General features: G+C 41.8%; 1 long non-coding RNA gene across 1 annotated transcript in view; it reads right to left on the reverse strand.

Annotated features, from left to right (window-relative positions):
* Positions 1–20475: 20475 nt before the first annotated feature.
* Positions 20476–21415, reverse strand: part of LOC140734103 (uncharacterized) — a 166831-nt gene continuing 165891 nt past the window's right edge. The window contains exon 3 of the long non-coding RNA XR_012100473.1: positions 20476–20558. This is a non-coding gene — a long non-coding RNA (uncharacterized lncRNA). The remainder of the gene's footprint in view (positions 20559–21415) is intronic.

A 21415-nucleotide genomic window follows, 5' to 3' on the forward strand; every position in this document is an offset into this window, starting at 1 on the left:
TACAATCATCTCAAAGTTCACAGGGAAGATATTATCTCCTATTTGCTTACACAGGGCCCATAGCCTAGGAATACAAAGCAGCATTTTTGTGATGTTAAAATGGATTCAGCAATTCACTTCTGCTGTTTCAGAAAGCTCCAAAAATGCAAACTTCATTAGTGGCCATGCCAAAATAGTGCTAATCGATTCCCACATGTAACATTACCCTGCCTCAGGGGTAGCGGCCAATGAGAGTCAAAATTTCCATATTAATAGCTCTTCTCACAGCCATAATCTCAGGAAGTAGCCCATTCACTGGCACACCTTAATAACCTAGCAATTTTACGGAAATTGCTAGAATCCTGGAGCATAGGAGAACGAGGCGAGATCTTTATTTATTTATTTAGAGACACAGCATGGAATTAGCCCATCTGGTCTTTGCGCCATGTCACCCCAGCAACCCCCAACAACCAAATTAACACTAATTTAATCACAGGACAATTTACAACCTGCCCAACATGTCTTTGAACGATGAGAGGAAACCTGAAGAGCTGGGGAAATCCCCATACGTTCCACAGGGATCCTTGAGAATAGCACTGAAGTGCAACTCCAATCGTCAGAACACCCATCTATAAAATTTTGAGAGGTTTACACAGGGTAATGAATGTAGGCTTTTTCCCCTTCAGGTTGGGTGAAGCTAGATCTAGAGGTCATAGGTTTGGAGTGAAAGATGAAATATTCAAGGGGATTTGGAGGGGGATCTTTTTCACTCAGAGTGGGGAACAAGTTGCCAGTGGAAGTGGAGGATACAAGTTCAATTGCAATATTGAAGAGAAGATTGAAAAGGTTCAGAGGGGTATGGTCCAGGTGCAGGTAGGCTGGACCAGACCAACATGGACCAACTGGGCCAAAAGGCTTGTTTCTATGCTGCCATGCTCTATAATGCAAAGTAACTTTATCAGAACATGGTAAAATGCCAAAGATAGATAGGTCAGAGTGGAGTGGGAAGGTAGACCAACAAAGGCTGAAGTAATATCAAGGAACAGCGTCTCATCTTCCTACTAGGCACATTATTTTTCTCTCTCTGCAGGTGCTGCCTGTTCTATTGAATATCAGAATCAGAATCAGGTTTATTATCACTGACATTTGCCGTGAACTTTGCTGTTTGTGGTGACAGTACAGTGCAATATATTTTTTTTAAATCAAATTACCGACACAAGTAGTGCAAAGAATGACTAATGCGGTAGTGTTCATGGTCTGTTTAGAAATCTAATGCCTCATTAGGTGCCTACTCTACATTGGTGAGACCCGTTGTAAATTGGGGAAATGCTTTATCGAACACCTCTGCTCCATCTGCCAAAAGTGGAACTTCCCCGTGACCAAACATTTTAATTCCAATTCCCATTCCAGTTCTGACATCAGTCCATGATCTCCTCTTGTGCCATGATGTGGCCACCCTCAGGGTGGAGGAGCAACACCTTGTATTCCATCTGGGTAGCCTCCAACCTGATGGCATGAACATCGATTTCTCTTATGGTTAAAAAAACTTCCCTTCCCATAGCCTCTTCTTCTATTCTCTACTTTGGCCTCTTACCTCTTCTCACCTGTCTAACACCTCCCCCAGGTCCTCTCCTCCTTCCCTTTCTCTTATGGTCCACTCCCCTCTCCTATCAGACTCCTTCCTCTCCAGCTTTTTATTTTTCCCACCCACCTGGCTTCACCTATCATCTTCTAGCTATCCTCCTTCCCCTCCCCACACCTTCTTATTCTGGTATCTTTCTCCTTCCTTTCCACTCCTGAAGAAGGGTCTCGGTCAGAAACATCAACTGCTTATTCATTTCCATTGATGCAGCCTGACTTGCTGAGTTCCTCCAGCATTTTGTGTGTGTAGCTTTGGATTTCCAGCATCTGCAGAACCTCTTGTGTCTTCTTCCCTGGTGCCAGTCTTCTTGCCTGGTAACTCAGTAGCAGTGCGATCATGCAAGTTGAACATGATATTTTCCTAAGGGGTTGTCTCGGGTGGATTCACTTAATGGACAGCACACATGTATGACTTTGTTTAACGTGGGGAGGCTGATACACAGGCAGCCACTGCCCTGTCCTTGAAAGATCAGGGCCAGGGTCCAGTGGCATGGAATGCAAGATGGCTGGGACCCTTCACTGCTGCAGCTTTCCGTCTCCTTCACTACCGTTGTGATGTGCCATCGTCTTCCACCAGCTCTGCCATTGAGGTCTTGCTTGGGTCAAGCACCTCTGCTCCATCGGCAAAAGCAGAATTTCCCGGTGGCCAAACATTTTAATTCTGACTCCCATTCTCATTCCAACATGTTGGTCCATGGCCTCCTCTTGTGCCGTGAAGAGGCCACTCTCAAGAAGCAACACCTTACATTCCAACCTGACAGCATGAACATGTATTTCTCCTTCCGGTAAAATATTTTTCCTTCCTCACCCCCCCTCCCCCCGCACCTTTTTAGTCTGACTGCTTCCTCCTTCCTTTCCAGTTCTGAAAAACACAGTCAACTGTTTATTCCTCTCCATAGATGCTGCCAGACCTGATGAGTTCCTCCAGCATTTTGTGTGTGTTGCTTTGGATCACTCTTTGTCTGGAACCTCCTCCTTGACCTTACCACCACGGGTAACCCTATCAGGAGCTAATCTCCAGACAGTCCTGCTTCCTGGATCTCAGGAACTCAGAAGCCTCCCCACCATGACAAGGTCCTTGGAGAAGCTGGTAACTCAGATCCTGCCTTCCACCCACAGTACGTCCATCGACTGTACCTGAGCTAGTGAACTCATGCTGCTGTGAGACTTTCAGAGACGTTGGAATATTCAGGTCCGAGAGAGGAGTAATAATTAGCATTAGCAGCACAACCAGTGGTTGACACCATGACGTCAGTGATGACATCACAATTCAGTGAATGATGTCATGACATCAGGGACTGACATCATGTATCGCCTACAGTACTCCCCATATCTAGCAGCCATGTCTGAAAGCTCTTATGTATTGAGCTGTTGCACATGATTGGCTGATTAAATATTTGCATTAACAAGCAGATGTGGAGGTGTACCTAATAAACTGTCCACTGTGTGTACATACCCCTTGCTGAGGTATGGTGGTCAATGGGTAAGGATGACAGCTTTCCTTCCCAAAAGGACATCAGTAGACGCAATATAACCCACAGCCACCTGCATACAACCATTGTAGCTTTAACAAGGATAACCTCCAAGTGCATTAAATTTCTAATGAACCTTAAGCTGTAATTCCAATGTTGCAATTCAACTGTTCAAAAGATTAGAAAATCAGATGTATCTTTTCAACAATTCAGCTCTTCCAAGATATCCATTATTGGTGATGGCTCTCTATTAACATGGCTTCAAATTCTCCAGCTGCAAGATGAGGTTTTTTTTTGTCGGTGGGGTGAGGGAAATTATTGCTCGCTGCCACTTATGCGAGGATGGGAGAGGAGCTGGGGGGGCTTTGGGGTTCTAACATTTAACTGTCACTCATTCTTTGGGGCACTCCGCTGTTTTCATGGATGGTTGCAAAGAAAAAGCATTTCAGGATGTTTATTGTATACATTTCCCTGATATTACATGTAACTTTGAAACCTTTGAACTTGTCTGCAGATCAGTAGTGCCAATTTCTAGACACTAGTCTCCACAAGAGGTCATAACCTTTTGTGTTAGAGTATTTGTGCCATCAATTGCATTAAGCTGTCAATGAGAGAGTTCATTCTGACAACAGAAAGCATGGTTTCAATTCTCAAATGACTCCAAAAATTCTTGTCATTTCTTTCCCTTTCGGGGCTTAATCAAATGTTAACAATTAACCTGTTATACATCAAGTTATTCATTCCCTTTAACACCTGGCTTAGGACAGAGCAAGTGATTAATTACTGTCCAGTATATAGTAACACATTTTAAAATGTTATTGTAATAGAAAATATCAGTGAATAAACAGGTTGCTTTAAGAAACCTCATAGTGAACAGATTGAACATAAACATCCTTGGCCCAATAAAGGCACCTTCATTCTGAAAGACAAATCCTCCCCTTATGCCCACAAGGAAGAGTTGGTCTGGCTACAGCTGACTCCTTTCCATTGCTAGGAGTTGCTTCTTGAGTGCCCTTTCTTTTACAGTTTGACCGCTTAATACTGAGGGCTTATTTACATAATTCCTTAATTAAGAAGGGAACATAGTTTTAAGGAGGGCAGAGTAAAGTCAAGATGGTGCTAAACGGCGACTCCTTTTCTTGCATCTTCAGAAACAGCTCTATTTCTATCTTTGATATCTCCTTTCCCTTTCAGGTTCTTCTAAAGACCCTGCCCTGGAGTTACACTCCGACTTTGGTACCCTGCAGAAATGGGACCCGCTTTCGGGGCTTCACGGCCGGCCGCTTTTTGATATGCCAAGGACGCAGCCTGGAAGGTGAGCACGCCTTCAGGGTACTGGAGTTTCGTGGCTGTGGGGATGGGCTGATTCGAGGCCAGTGCCGCTGAATGAGGCATCATGGGAGAACACGGAACATTGGGAGCTGCTAGCTGTGTGTCCAGGGACCTGAGCCCTCTGGGCGCAGAGCTTGGAAAAAGCGATGCAACAGACGTTTAACATTATAAATCAGTAAGTTGTTTTGTTATGTCTCCCCTCTCACTGGGAAACAGGATACCTCTTTTTCCCTTATAAGGGAGAGGGAGAGAGAGAGAGAGAGAGCCTGAGGTATGTTGAATGACCGGGTGAACGAGTAGTCTTTGGGGTTCTGCAAATCTGTGTCTTTATTGATGCTTCGCTGCACGCTTGAGTGCTCAGTGGAGGGTGCCGATGCTTTTGTTTTGCTGGTGGGGGAGGGAGGATTGTTGCCTTGAAGCTGCTTGTGTGCGGGAGGGAGGGGAGCTGGGGGGGCTTTGGGGTTCTAACATTTAACTGTTGTTCATTCTTTGGGGCACTCCTCTGTTTTCGTGGATGTTTACGAAAAGAAAGAATTTCCAGATGTATATCGTATACATTTCCCTGTCATTAAATGCACCTTCGAAACCTATTGAAATAAAAGAGTCTTATGTCCTGGTGTATTTTATTAGTTCTTCCAAGGGATGTGAGAGTCATTGGCTAAGCAATCATTTATTGCCAATTCCCAAAAGCCTTTGAAATGTTATGCCATTTCAGAGGGTAGTTAAGAACGCACCTATAGTCCTAGGATCTATCCCTAAAGGAAACGTTCAAATCATTGTCTCTCAGTTAAGCTTGAGATGTCACTCTGTGGTAATTCAAGGAGAATGGACCTTGGAACATCATCTGCCTTTGGTAAGGTGTTGCCATCTTGATTATCTGTGCACGGTTTTGTGAAATGGTGTTGATTACTCTGCACTTGCCACTAAGTAATGAATTACTGGTTCCTTAATGTTGTTATAGCAGGGGGTGGTCATGGGGATAAACTCCCACTCCCTATTAAATGCTCCCAATGATGTGCATCTCAAGTAGCCTCTGACAAGCAAGTCCAGCTCCTGGCCTTCACATGCAACTTAGCTACTAAACCCAGTGGAATCGTTTCTACTGCCAGGAGAGCGGGCAAAGGTGGGTCACAGTCACTTTGAGCAGATGGGGCTCATCTAGGAGAAGGAGAACTCTAATCTCAAACCTCTGCTGCCTTGCAGTTATACTCACTCATGGGGAAGGCTTCGGGAGTAAACCCCGAGGAAAGCTCTGGAGCTGGAGTCCCTAAGGCAGTCCTACGTTGAGTTCAATGCTGACTGGCAACTCCTGAAACACTGCTGGTGCCAAACTGTATCACTCTCTGCCATTCATTTGGATTTATCAGCTGCGTGGAGAGGGGGAGCCTTCTGCGTGGGCAACTGCTTGCTCTCCATGTTGTACTGCCCTGGCTTGCACGTCATGTAGACAGTCAGCTGTGACACAACACCCATGGTCGACCCTGACCAACAGAGGGCCTCAAACTAATTTACTGCCCCAGAAACAACTTAATCACACATCACTATTTCCTTGGTAATGCTGAGAAATGGATGTCCTTGTTTTCAGATGGAAATCTGTTTGCAGAAGGAATCAATTTTTCTGGTTTTTTTCCTCTTGCGGTTTATTTTAAGCACCTTCAAGTTCACACGTGTCCATTAGTGGGAAATTATTTTTTCACACTGGAAAATTGCAGCTAATGAACTGTCCCTGTCCACACCAATTACTGACCTTTCCAAATAAAAAGGCCCTCCTGTGCTGCAACTAATTGGAACATTTAGTAAATCTTCAATCAACGAGGCTTCTATTTACATGAACAGAGATGAGGAGGAATTTCTTCAGCCAGAGGGTGGTGAATCTGGGGAATTCATTGCCACGGACGACTACTCAGGCCGAGTCACTGGGTATATTTAAGTGGAGGTTGAAAGGTTCTTGATTAATAAGGATGTCAAAGATTATGGAGAGGATGGGTTGAGAGGGAAAGTAAATCAGCCAAGATGGAATGGAGGAATAGAGTTGATGGACTGAATGGCCCAATTCTGCTCTGATGTCTTATGGCTTCATATCTAAATGATAACCAGTGCAGCCTTGAAAATTTAAAGCATCTTCCAAGCACACAAGAAAGTCTAGTTTATCTGTGCCAAAATGAATAAGGTATAAATATTTTCTGATGACACTGGCTGGTGGCGTAGTGGCATCAGCACTGGACTTCGGAGCGAAGGCTCCCGAGTTCGAATCCAGCCGGCTCCAAAAACCTGGAGAGGGATGGGTTCCACCAGGTTTCAGATGCCCAAGATGAGCAATCACCAAAAAGATTGGTGCAAAATGCTTGTCATGACTGCGCTCTGAGGACTCCACCAGGAGTTAAGGGTGCTTCTTGTTCTTCAAATATGAGTCTTGTATTATACAAATTATGTTGCTTCAGTTTCAAAATATACTTCTGTCATTGAAATCACATTCCATTTTCTTAATTAATGAATTTTGGTCTCCCAGTTTCAATATAAGGCAAAAAAAATCAAAGAACTTTATTTGATTTAATTAAGCTACAGTGACCCTTCCAGCCCTTCAAGCCTCACCACCGGGCAACCCCCTGATATAACCCTGGCCTGATCACAGGACAATTTACAATGACCTATTAACGTACCAACCGGTACGTCTTTGGACTGTGGGAGGAAACCCGAGCACCCGGAGGAAACACACTTCATCACAGGGAGAAGATACCAACTCTTTAGAGGCAGTGGTAGGAATTGAACCCAGGTCGCTGGCACTGTAAAGTGTTGTGCTAACCACTATGCCACCTTGCAATCTGAAATAAAAACAGTTAATGTAGTAAATCCCAAACACAAGAAAATCTGCAGGTACTGGAAATCCGAGCAACACACACAAAATGCTGGAGGAAATCAACAGGCCAGGCAACGTCTATGGAAAAGATGGAACAGTCGACATTTCAGGATGAGACCTTTCATCAGAACTGGAAAGAAGAATGAGAAGTCAGTGTAAGAAAGTGTGGGGTGGGGGAGGAAAAGTTCAAAGTGGTCGGTGATTGGTGAAGCCTGCAGAATGGGAGGGGCTCAAGTAAAGAGCTGGGAAGTTGATAGGTGAAAGAGATCACGGACTGGAGAAGGGGGTGTCTGATGGAGAGGGTGGAAGACCATGTAAGAAAGAGAAGAGGGAGGAGCACCAGAGGGAGGTGATGGGCAGGTAAGGAATGAGGTGAGAGAGGGTAACAGGAACTGGAATGGTGAAGGGAGGCATTACAGAAGTTCGAGCAATTGATGTTCATGTCATCAGGTTGGAGGCTACCCAGGTGGAATATGTGGCATTGCTCCTTCAACCTGAGTGTGGCCTCATCGCCGCAGTAGAGGAGGCCATGGACGGACATGTTAGTATGGAAATTGGACGTGGAATTGAAGTGGGTGGCTACTGGGAGATCCCGCTTTTTCTGGCTCAGCAGTAATAGATAGAGCGGGTGGGGTAATAGATAGAGGGGGTAGAGTAATAGATAGAGGGGGTGGGGTCTAACTATAACGGATGATCAGATTAACTGCCTGGGGGGGGGTAGAAACTTTTAAGATGGCGTGAAAATGATGGTCAGTGAAAGTGGGCAGTTAGGGGTGACCTGGTCAAGCCCGTTGCAGGCAGAGGGTGTGAGCCACTTGAAGTTGTAAATTTCAATGTGCAGACCGGAAGACTACAATATACCCAGAAGGAAAATGAACTGTGGTTCCTCAATCCTATATCAGACCTTGATATAACATCGAACAAAACACAGGCAGATAAGTTGTAGTATGAGTGGGATGAATAATTAAAGAAACAGGTAACAGGAATCTTAGAGTCACCCCTGAAGAACACAGGAGCTCTATAAGGACTGGAATTGGTGCATTGCATCTGGTGTTCACAGTGTGATATCCTTTTATTGCAAAAATAAACACAGATTGGGTGGCTGCTTGGTGGAGCATCTGTTTCAGTCCACTGGGGCAACTGTTGTCTTGCCTGCCATTTTTAACACTTGCAGGTGCAGCAGGTTGTCTAGAAAGCAAATGGACTGTTGGCCTTCATTGCTGGAGGAATTGAATTTATGAGCAGGGAGGTTATGCTGTAACTGTACTGAGTATTGGTGAGGCCGCACCTGGAGTACTGCGTGCAGTTCTGGTCTTCTTACTTGAGGAAGAATATACTGGCTTTGGAGGCAGTGCAGAGGAGGTTCACCAGGTTGATTCCAGAGATGAGGGGATTAGACTATGAGGAGAGATTGAATCACCTGGAACAGTACTCACTGGAATTCAGAAGAATGAGAGGAGATCTTATAGAAACATTTAAAATTATGAACGGGATAGATAAGATAGAGGGAGGAAAGTTGTTTCCACTGCGAGGTGAGTCTAGAACTAGGGGACACAGCCTCAAGATTTGTGGAGTAGATTTAGGATGGAGATGAGGAGGAACTGCTTTTCCCAGAGAGTGGTGAATCTGTGGAATTCTCTGCCCAATGAAGCAGTGGAGGCTACATCAGTAAATATATTTAAGACAAAGTTGGATAGATTTTTGCATAGTAGAGCAATTAAAGGTAATGGGGAAAAGGTAGGTAGGTAGAGATGATCAGCCATGATCTTATTGAATGGATGAGCAAGCTTGATAGGCCAGATGTCCTACTCCTGCTCCTGTTTCTTATGTTTATCTGACTCACACTCAGACCTATCTGCCTGTAATTCTGTACATTGTTATAATGGGGCCTGAGGAACAACTCCTCATCTTCCATCTGGGCAATTTTAAGGTGATTGGAGGAAAGCAGAGGGAGGCATATTCTAGTGGTATTTAGTATTGTGATTTCTGAATATTTACATAGATATTACTGTGTAGCTCTAACTGTTTTGTCACATACCCCGTGACAAGTTAAAGAACTAGCAGAAATGGAAAACACTTAGGAGTCTGGTACTGCTGTGAACTAATAGTGTTTATTAGTAACTACTCAATACAGTATTATAAATGCAGATATATTAAACAGGTTAGCAATTTTATATATATATATATATATATATATATATACACACACAAACATTTGTATATATATATGTGTGGAAATAGGAACAAGACTAGGCTCTTTCAAACCTAGGGGTGGATGGATATAGTCTTACAATGATGAAGAGAGTGCAGTTCAGTTTGTGGTATTTAGTTGAGTTGAGTTGGAGAGGGAGAGGTGAGAGGTGAGCTGATGCCGTCGATCTTCCCGTTGTCTTCTGAAATCCTGTTGAAGTCACCGACTGTGACCATAACACATACAACCATTCTTCAGTGATGGAATTATCACCCAGGCAAGGGTGGACACACAAATAATTCCCCACCAGTCACACCTTTTCACACTGCGAGAGCCACTGATCGATTTCCCCATATCGAACCTGCAAAAACCCCACCTCCCTGTGGGTACAACAAAGCTCGTCCAGTGTCCAAAACCACGTGTCTGTGTGTGTATCAATGGACCTGGTATTTATCCCCACATGTTGAACCCCATCTGTCCATCAACCTGCTCCACCCTCCTCTCTCTGTAAGAACTTACAGGCAGGCAGTGTCCTTGTAGAAATGTCAACAAACTGCCGAGAAATCATAACATCAATCTTCTGAGCATTCTTCTCCTCTCTCTCTCTTAATAATAAAGTCTCTGCGTTGTACACTTCCCTCTCTCTCTTTCTTGTTAAGAGCACAGTTCATAGGGGCAATTCTGGACCCCGTCACAAACTAGGGTCATTTCTGAACCCCGTCACAGTTTAATGCTATTGTGTAGTGCCTTTGGGATGACACCAGTTGTAGATATTACTATTGGGTTAATGTATACCCGGTTCATGTTCCAAAGTCTTTCAATTTCCTCTTTTAATTCCTCTCTCCTGAGCCGAAAGTTGATCGGCCCTGTGGCATTCACTTTCACCACACACGTCTTCTAGGCGAAGATTCAGAGATGAGGTCTTTGGATCCGCTTTTGGCACTTCTGTCGCTCTGCAGTTTTACAGGATGGGGTTTCTAGTCTCACACTCAGCCCTTTTCCTTTTGCAGTCAGGCTTGGAGTTCATGGCAAAGTTAGCCTGATGGTTGCAGGGTTATAACTGTTTCTGGACTGTTTGAAGGTTTGATTCTAAGTAAAGGGTTTTCGACCCAAATCAGTAACTGAGTTTCTCTTTCCACAGGTGCAGCCTAATTGGGTGTGTGTTTACAAAATTTTGGGTTTTATATACCTATCATGTTAAAGTCAAATATTTCATCCATTATCCTCTTTGCTCCAAAGTAATCAGCTAGTATTTATTCCTAAGTAATAATAGTTGTTATTAACTAATTATTATTATTATTTTCAATAGTTAGTAATAATACTATTATTGCTTAGTAATAATAATGAGTATTTCAATTAACTATTAATCATGGTTAATAATAATTAATGAATAATCATTATAATCATTAATAAAAATAGCAAATACAAACATACAAGCTGTCTTCAGGATATGAAAGCGTAACTAATGGATGTCTCCACATACAAACTCCCTAAATACTATTAAACACAGAAGTCCAATGTACATCCTGCAAACAGCAGAACAAGTTTTCTCTCTTCCTCGACTTTTAATCATTGTCCTTTCTTATCAGCCTTATGAGCTTTCAATGCCATCCATTAAAAACCAATTGAGATGTCATTAACATATTGAGTGATCTTTGTGTATTCTCTAACTTGTAGACAAAATCGGGTTACATCACAGCCTAGCATGGAAACACCATTGGCCAGGAATGAAAAAACCTACAAAAATTAGTGGACATAGCCCAGTCCATCACAGGAAGAGCCTTCCCCACTATTAAACACAACTGGAAGGATAGCTGAAACAAGAAAGTAGCATCCATCATCAAGCCCCCACCATCCAGGCCGTGCTCCCTACTTACCGTTGCCATCGGGAAGGAGGTACAGGACCTCAGGTCCCACACCACCGGGTTCAGGAACAGTTATTATCCTTCAACCATCAGGCTCCTGAACCAGCGTGGATAACTTCACTCAACTCAACTCTGAGCTGATTCCACTCGACAAGTTATATTTTCTGTATTATTCATTTGTATGTTTGTTTATTATTATTGTTGCATTTTTATTGTTTCTCAACTCAAGCTGGTAAAACCTTAGGTATGGGCATAGACAAGCACGCTCATTTCTCAATTGCTGGGAACTTTCTGATTATTCCAGTGGTGTTTAGCATTGTGGTACCTGAAGATGTACATAGATATTACTGTGTAGCCCTAAATGTTTAATGTTATTGTGTTGTGCCTTTGGGATTGACACCAGTTGTAGATATTACTATTGGGACAATGTATACCCAGTTCATGTTCCAAAGTCTTTCAATTTCCTCTTTTAATTCAGCATATTTCTGGTATTTTTCACTTACTGGTTGTGTGTGTGTTTGGAATGGCGATACCTATTAAATAAGTTGTTCTTGCTTGCTAATCCTGTAATATCCCCCAGATGGTTATTATGGATTGTCCAATCTGCAATAACAGATCATAATGTAATTTGTAGGACTCAGACTCTAAAACTGGATCAGGCTTGTATTTATAGTAAGGTGTGATTTCTTTTTGGAGTTTGCATTTTAAAGCAAGATTTTGAATGATGTTTGCCTCTTGATTGTGCCTGTGTAAGTTATTATTGTTATTAGTATTATTATTACTGTTTACAGAGTTTGTCTTCTCTTGTACATTGGTTGTGCGGCAGTCTAAGTAGCTTTTCATTGACTCTATTGTATTTCTTTGTTCAGCTGTGAATCCCTGCAAGGAAAACAAATCCCACCGTCGTATATGGGGACATACACGTATTTTGATAATAAATTTACATTGAACTTTGAACTTTAAAAATAAATTCACAGATATCTGTAAAAACAGAAGCAAGAGACAGCTTATGCAAGAAAGAGTCATAATCAACATATCTTCAGATTATGAAACAAGGGGAGATTCCTTACCGATAAGTCAATCGTTGGCCTACAGTTCGAAAATCCCCACAGGTGTTGAATTAATCCCAACAGAAAACAAAAATCGGAAAAGATGCTTGTGGAAAAAAAGCATTAATTACCATGAAAAAGGTTTCTTCTAAAAAACTTACTCAAATAGATGTAACTTTCAGAAGGATCTGTAAATTCACAGAATTGCCGAATACTTTCCTATTAGTATAGCCTACTTTTAGAAGCATTATGCTGGCCTTGGAGCACATAATAGTTTTAAGAGCACTTCATGATGTCAGTGATGTTTGTGAATGAAAATTATTGAAATCTATTACACACTGGGCTCAGATCTTCTTGATGGCTTCCCACTTGTCATCTGCGAGTCACAGCTGCAGTGCCAGTGTGAACATCCCTACAGTTCAACCATGTAGACTGAGTTAAATGTCGCTTCGCATGTTGAATTGCCACCAGCACAAGAACTGATCGTTGGGCTGAAATGTAACTTTTAATGAAAGTAAGAGATTGCTTCATTTCTCCTTGTAATTAATGATCTGCTGCTGAGATTGTAGAAATAAGCAGTTATAAACTATGCACTTGTGAGAATGCAATTTTGCTAGTGACGCATTATTTATGAAGGAGATTGAAGCTTTTTAATGTTGCATGCGAGAAGGAAACTCAGCCGAGCCTCAGCATTAAACAACGTATAAAAGTCAGGGCATAATTTCCACTGGAATAGCATTGTTCATATCTGAAATCATTGATTGCCATTATTGGTAAATAGTTTACCAATAACTGTACCGAGGTACAGTGAAAAACTTCATTTTGCCTACCATCCATACAGATCATTTCATTACGTCAGTGCATTGAGGTGGTACAAGGGAGAAGCAGTAACAGAATGCAGAATGAAGTGTTACAGTTAAAGAGAAAGTGCAGAGCAGGCAGACTATAAAAATACATCTTGAGATTCACTTTATCATATTGGAGGTCCATTCAATAGACTTACTCTCATTAGTGAGAGAGAGAGCCTGTGGGATGTTGAAGAATTGGGATGAACAGTGGTGTTTGATTAACTCTTTGGGGGTTCTGCTATTGCTTGCATGGTGGGTGCTGGGGGGGCTTGATTATTTCTGTTGGAACAAATGAGGTGAGGGGGAAGTGTGGTGATATCACTTATCACGTGTAAGAACGTGATTGGACAGAGTTCGGAGCATGTGCAGAAATGACAGAATGATCTAGAAGCATGGCAGTGTAAAACGTGGTTGCTGTTTGCTGTTGTAAATAAAAGCTCTAGTTTTAATTCTTCCAGAACATGGTTTGTTCTTAGTAACCCACGGTATGTATAAAGAACACAACAGGGAGCATTAAGGCTTTGCTGCTGCTGGTGCTTTGGAGGGGGGAGGGGGCTTTGGGGTTCTAACATTTTCCTGATATTCATTCTTCGGAGTTTTTCTTCTGTTTCATGGATGCCTGTGTAGACTAAGAAGTTCAGGCATACTGTGTACATCCTCTGATTAAATGGAATAATTGAACAAGTCTTGTATTTTAACTCCCTTATTTATAAACTGAATACTTAGTCACATTCTGTGGATTAGTATGCTCTCCTCAATCAAAATTCATTAAAATAAAAAATAATTTATGATGAATTTAAAATGTTCATATTTGACCAATAACAGCCAAAGAATACCACACACGGGAAACATTAAAGATAGTCCTTTTCATTTGTACAGTGATGAAACTCTGTAGTAAAAACAGATTAGCTGAGATTAGCTGTGTAGTTTGCTGTAAGGGTGTGGTTTAGTGTCCAGACGGTTTTGGTAGTGGTCATATAGGTAAAGGAATACATTAATTAGTGCTGGGACAGAGTAATCAGAGCAGAGGGGAGAATCTGGATTAATTAAAATGTAGGTAGCAATGATATTAAATGTGGAGCATAATATTTATTGTCATCACCAGTTCATTCCAATTAATTAGTGAAAGCAAATTTGATGCATTTGCTTTATAGATTTTATTTCAAAAACAGGTATTTTTCCAAGCTATAAATCAAAAAGAAAACCTCAAACTGGAAGATTTAAATTGAAGTAGTACAAGCAGCTTTAAAGGAGCAGTATCACAGTACTGTGCAAAAGTCTCATGCACCCTAGATTTTTTATATGGTTTCAGATGGTGTGGCCTCCACAGAGCCCTGGTCTCTACATCTTCGAGGCTGTGTGGGACTATCTGGAGAGACAGAAGCAAGCGGGACAGCCAGAGTCTGCTGAAGAATTGTGGCAGGTTCCCTGAGATGCTTGGAACAACCTACAAGCTGATTTTCTTATAAAACTGCACGACAGCGTAACAGAGAGAATTGAAGTTTTAAAGGCAAAGGGTGGTCACACAAATATTGATTTGATTTATGTTTTTACTGCTCTTTATAGTAATTCTTGCGATCTTTAGAAACTTCTGATTCATTATTTTTGAGAGCACCTTCACTTTACAGAATTTTTCTTACATATCTAAAACTTCTGCACAGGTACAGCACGTGTTCAATATTTCATTGCCACCTCTAGAACCACTTCAAATTCAGATTTATATTTATACATTTATCACATATACATTAAAACATAGGGGGATATCTGCTGTTTGCGTTAATGACCAATACAACCTAGGATATGCAGGAGTCCCCACACACCAACACAGCATACCCACTATATTCAGCAGGACAAAACAAGAAACAAAAGCAAATAAAAATGGCATCGCCTCAGATGTGTAGACAAAGACTAGGAGGTGAGGGGTGATAGTGGTCTATAAAATTGCAAGGGGCATAGACTGGGTGAAAGGACGTAGACTGCTTTTCAAAAGAGAGGATACTAAAAACAAAAAGGCATAAAGTTGAGAAGCAAGAGATTTCAAAGCTCATAGTAAATTTATTATCAAAGTACATATATGTCACCATGTACAACCCTGAGATTCATTTTCTTGTGGGTATACTCAGTAAATCCAATAACCATAATAGAATCAATGAAAGACTGCAGCAACAGGGCTGACAAACAGTGTGCAAAAGACAACAAACTGTACAAATACAAAAGAAAAGAAATAACAATAATAATAAATAAATAAGCAATGAATATTGAGAGTATGAGATGAAGAGCCCGTGGGTTGTGGGAATAGCTCCGTGATGGGGCAAGTGAATTTGAAAGAGGCATCAGAGCAGCTTCTTCAGACAAAAGATGCTGTGGTTTTGGATCGAGCTGCCAGAAATAGTGGCTGAGGCAGGCACAGTAACCACATTTAAAAGTAAGTACATGGGTGGAATGGGTTTAGAAGACTTCGGTCCAAACTCAGGCAGATGGGACTAGCTTGCTGGACAACACAGCTGGGCTGAAGGGCTTGTTCCCTGATGTGTGATTCTACGACTTTACAGAGTTACCCTGACTGACAGCACTCAATCCTGCTGCCTGGATTTTACCACAAGAGGTCAATTAACACCAGATTCTCCCACTACCGCGAGAAGTCAATTAACACCAGATTCTCCCACTACCGCGAGAGGTCAATTAACACCAGATTCTCCCACTACCGCGAGAGGTCAATTAACACCAGATTCTCCCACTACCGCGAGAAGTCAATTAACACCAGATTCTCCCACTACCGCGAGAGGTCAATTAACACCAGATTCTCCCACTACCGCGAGAGGTCAATTAACACCAGATTCTTCCTCTCACTGCCGCAAGAGGTCAGTTAACAGCAGTCAATTAATCTACCCACCTGCACGTCTTCAAAGAGAAAAGTTCAAAGTCATTTTATTATCAAAGGACATACAGTATATGACACCAAGTACTACACTGAGACTCTTTTGGATATGGAAGGGCACCAGAACATCTGGATGAAACCCACAAAACCACAGGGAGAGCATACAAAGCCCACACAGACAGTACTGGAGACCCGGGTGCCCGACACTGTGTGGCAGCGGCATTACCAGCTGCCCTGCTGTGCCAGCATAACATGAACGCAGCACTTGCATAAGCTGAACTCTGCACTGCCTTCATTCCCCTCTGTCTCTGTGGAGATCCAACCTTAAGACTTAAGGAAGTGAAGCAAAGCTGTTAGAATGTCAAAACTGAAGCCTGGAAGACACTTCCTTCTCAAACATTAAATTAGTAAATGCTTCTACAGTCATTCTTTTCTGCTTTCTAGTTGGTCACAGCTGTCACTTTTGCTCTGATTTCATTTGGAAACTTGCTTAAACAGCCTTTCCGTACTGTAGCATACGTCATTATCTGGAAGTTTATCCAAATGCGGAAATTAGAATTAATCTAGCTTGCATGAGCTGATATAACTTGCCTGGACACCCAATAAAAGGAAATCTGCTTTTATCCTTCTTCAGTTCCTTTTCTGATTGCATTACACGGACTGTGACTTGCTCTGCCTCATCAGAAGCCAACTATCTACTCTGTCATTTATAACTAGTGGGTCCAAAGAATATTCTGCTAATTTACTTGACACTTTTCTCACATTTCTCTGATCACTAAGTGTAATATTAAGCTTCAAGCTTGTCAGGCCCTTTCCCTTCAAACAAAATTGCCTTCCAGAGATCCTGTCACCAATTCCAGGTGATGGAATAACAATATTATTGTGAAATTATATACGATGTTGTCACTTTTCATCATCGTTACTAACATCAACACAGTCATTCGACACAAAACAGGGACTCTAATCACCTTTCTTGACATTTAATACCGTTGTTATCTCCTGCAATTAACATTCCAGGGAGTTTGGAGGATGGGATTGAGATTGGGGTAGTGGACAGGGTGAATGGTTTTCGTTATAATCCAGGTTTAATTAGATCGGTCGCAATCCATTCTGTGCCAACGTGATCAGGTAAGGTGTTAGGTACCACACAGCAAATAATACAGATTTCCTTGAAGGCTCAAGTTGATGGAATATTTTCCACATGTCTGGCTGAATGGAGCTCCATCAACAGCTCAGCACATCACAGACCAGCCTTCCCTCCATGGACTCGGCCAACACTTTTGTCTGCCTTAGTGAGGCACCCAGCATAATCAAAGACATTCTTTCTTCTCCCAGTCCTATCAGGCAGAAGATACAAAAGCCTAAAAGCACATACCACCAGGCTCAAGGACAGCTTCTATCCCATTATTATTGGATCTTGAATGGACCTCGTATAATAACATGGACTCCTGACCTCACAATCTACCTCGCTGTGATCTTGCACTTAATTGTTTATCTGCACTACACTTTCTCTGTAACTTTTGCATTATATTCTGTTATTGTTTGATTGTGACCCCACACACCCCTCATACAAACTCTTCTCCCTCCTGCCGTCTAAAAGACACCGAAGCATTCGGGCTCTCACGACCAGACTATGTAACAGTTTCTTCCTCAAGCTATCAGACTCCTCAATACCCAGAGCTTGGACTGACACCTTACTGCCCTATTGTCTTGTTTATTATTTATTGTAATGTCTGCACTGTTTTGTGCACTTTATGCAGTCCCGGGTAGGTCTGTAGTCTGGTGTAGTTTTTTTTTCTGTGTTGTTTTTACATAGTCAGTCTAGTTTTTGTACTGTGTCATGTAACACCATGGTCCTGAAAAAACATTGTCTCATTTTTACTCTGTACTGTACCTGCGGTTACGGTCGAAATGACAATAAAAGTGACTTGACTTGACTTGACTTATTCTAGCTTAATGCACTATGTAACAATTTGATCTGCATGAAAGGTATGCAAGACCAGCTTTTCATTGTATCTTAGTACATGTGACAATAATTATCCGATAGCAATATCTTCCTGGAAAAGTAGCCTGACTGATTGGCACATTATCCAACACTGTAACTAATTTCCCATCAACAGCACTGTTTTGTGCAAAGACTTCTTCAACAACAGCCCCTAAAGAACTCCTGGGTCAGGATTAGCAGTTACGGACAGATTTATCAGCTGTCACATTTGGGAACATGCCACCAGTTCATTGATGATGGTTAACGTCTGGCCTTCCCAATGACACCAACATCCCATGAGAAGGTGCAACCACAGAATACAGGCACAAGAGGCTACAGACATTCATAACATACTATCCAGCTGGAAAGGGCTGCGGGTCAAACCCCTGCAACAAGATGGAGACTGGAGAGCGGAGATGGCGAGATTGAGATGGGAAGGGCAGCGGTGAGAAAGGAGTCTGAGGTAATTGGTGGGCTGAGGAGGGGTGTAAGATAACAGGCAAGCTGTGCCAGATAGGGGAGTGGGTGTTGAGGTGGAGTTGGGAGACAGTGATGGGTGAATAATAAAGGAAGGCAAATAAAGAGAGAAAGAAAGAGGAAAATAGGGGAGAAGAACAGATAGGTGGAAATGACAGCGGCTGAAGAGAACAGAATCCCACAACTCCTTTCTGCCCTCTCACCCACCCCTATTCCATCCTCCACCTTTCCTTTCCTAGCAGACTCCATCACTGATTTAAGTTAATCAGTAGAAAGATGAGTGGGAGTTTGTAAAGAATCCATTAACAATCGATTGGAGTTAGGACCTTACAGCATGAAACAACGGCAGAGACAGATGTCCACAGTGCATTTCATGACTTGAAGATCCTTGTAGATCTAAAGACCAACACATGGGAAATGGAATTAAACAAAAAAAAATCTTCTGCTAGCATGTGTAAGAGAGGACAAATTGTATTGATCCTGTGTATCCTATGATACCTGTCCTCTTCCACCAGGAAGGAGAGACCATCCAGGGCATACTGAAGGGCTTGTTTTTGTGCTCTATATCCCTTTGATTCTATGAAAGGTGGTCAATGCCACCCATTGTATATGTGCTGTCATTGTATCAGTACCCAGAGCAACTGCATTCCCCATAAATATTCCCTGTTCCTGGGCTCCCCAGAGATTCTGCCATCACAGTGGCCATTTTACAATTAACCCTCCAACTTGTACATTCTTGGGGGGGCGGGGGGGTCTGAGGAAATTGAACAAAAACTCATGAAGACACAGAAATATACATAAAGAGCATAGAAGAGCACAACACGGAAATGGCCTTTTGGGTCACCATGTCTGCCAACAATGGTGGTAACCTAACTAATCCCACATGTCTGCACATCGTCTATATTCTTCCAAATGCCTCTTAGACCTCATTGTTCCATCTGCATCCCATGGCATTATGCTCCAGGACCCAAGTTAAGGAAAAACCTTGCCTCCCGAGTTTCCTTTAAACTTTCCTTCTCTCGCTTGATAGAGTTCTGCAAGATGATTAGAGTCATAGATGGAGTGAATAGTCAAAATCTGTTTTCCCAGGGTGAAAATGGCTAGTACAAGGAGAAATAATTTTATTGATTGGAGGGAAATAGAGTAGGGATGTCAGGTGGAAGATCCTTACACAGAGAGGAATGAGTTTGTGGAAAACTCTGTGAAGGGAGATGGTCAAGCAGATTCATTAGAGACATTTAAGAGACTCGTGGATGAAAGGAAAATGGAAGGTGATGTGGGAATGAAGTGTTAGGTTGAACCTGGAGTAGGCTAAAGGATTAGTACAACTCTGTGGGCTGAAGAGCCCATACTATGCTGTAAGGGTTAATGTGCTATGTTCAATGTCATCATCCTTATTAGATTGTGCTCAGTATTAGAATGTAGAAAGCTCACATTTCCTGATTCCTGTTGTCTGATCCTTCAAAACAAATACCTGGCAAAATAAATTGCCTGTTTTTCTTTGTATTATTTGCCTATAAAGCATATTTGTGATATAGCAAAAAGAAAAGTAACTTAAAATCTTTCAATACAACATGTAGAGCTGTGCCGATCATTTATAGTCATGTTTCTTCTCTTTCCATACTCTCAGCAACCAGGCTGAAGATTATAGAGGGAAAGAAGTTAATTCATATGGCTAAGATGATTACATTCTGATCAATATAATCAAGATTATATTTGGGCTTCAATAGATATTAAAGGCCTAACATACTTCAATCTTGTCAAAAGCAAATTGAACCTTTTTTCAAATAGCTGGGTAACTTATCGGTTTGTAACCTCAGTATTTTCATATAGAGAGTGCCAGCAAAAGAAGGCAAAACTAATCAAAATCAATGAAAGTTGACAATGTGAAATATTCCATACCTTTATGAGGGTTTGCAGCTGATATCAATTTTCCCGAAAGGGTTATCACACATATGACAAATATCAGTGTCCCTTTAACCATCCTTGGAAAAAAAAGAGAGAGATTATTATTTACAGTCTGTTTTATCTCCTGTAAAAATTGATTATTAATAAATTATTCATTAATAACAATCAATGCATATTCAACTTCTTAATTTTAAAATTCTCATCCATGGATAAACAGCAAACATCAGACTTAAAGCTCATACGTAAAAAGTCTCCAAGAGCAGTGGTAAACTAAAGATGGAAAAACTTTAAAATGTAAATAAGACCCTCTAGCAAGCAATAAGGAAAGCGAAGATTAACCATGAAAGTAAACTGGCACAACATTTAAAAGCCACACACACACACAGTGCTGGAGGAACTCAGCAGGCCGGGCAGCAGCTATGGAAAAGAGTAAACAATCGACGTTTCAGGCCAAGATTCTCCACCGTGATTCCTGAAACATCGACTGTACTCTTTTCCATAGATGCTGTCTGGCCTGCTGAGTTCCTTCAACATTTCGTGTGTGTTGCTTGAAATTTCCAGCATCTGCTGGATTTCTTCTGTTTGTGTACCAAATAAAAACTGGTTGTAAAAGTTTTTATAATTATATGAAAAGGAAATGGGTAGCTGAAGTGAACGTAGATCATAGGTTCAGGGTGAAAGGTGAAATGTTTAAGGGGAACATGAGAGGGATCTTTTTCACTCAGAAGGCACAGAGTCATAAAGAAGTACACACAGAAACAGATCCTTCGGCCCATTTAGTCCATGCCGAAACAATTAAAACTGCATACTTCCATCGACAGGAGGTGAGAGTGTGGAAGGAGCGCTAGTGGAAGTGGTAGATGTGAGTTTGATTGCAATATTTAAGAGAAATTTGGTTGGGTACATGGATGGGGGGGTATGGAGGGTTATGGTC

This window comes from Hemitrygon akajei, chromosome 10 (assembly GCF_048418815.1).
Source record: "Hemitrygon akajei chromosome 10, sHemAka1.3, whole genome shotgun sequence".
In the NCBI taxonomy this organism is placed as follows: Eukaryota; Metazoa; Chordata; class Chondrichthyes; order Myliobatiformes; family Dasyatidae; genus Hemitrygon; species Hemitrygon akajei.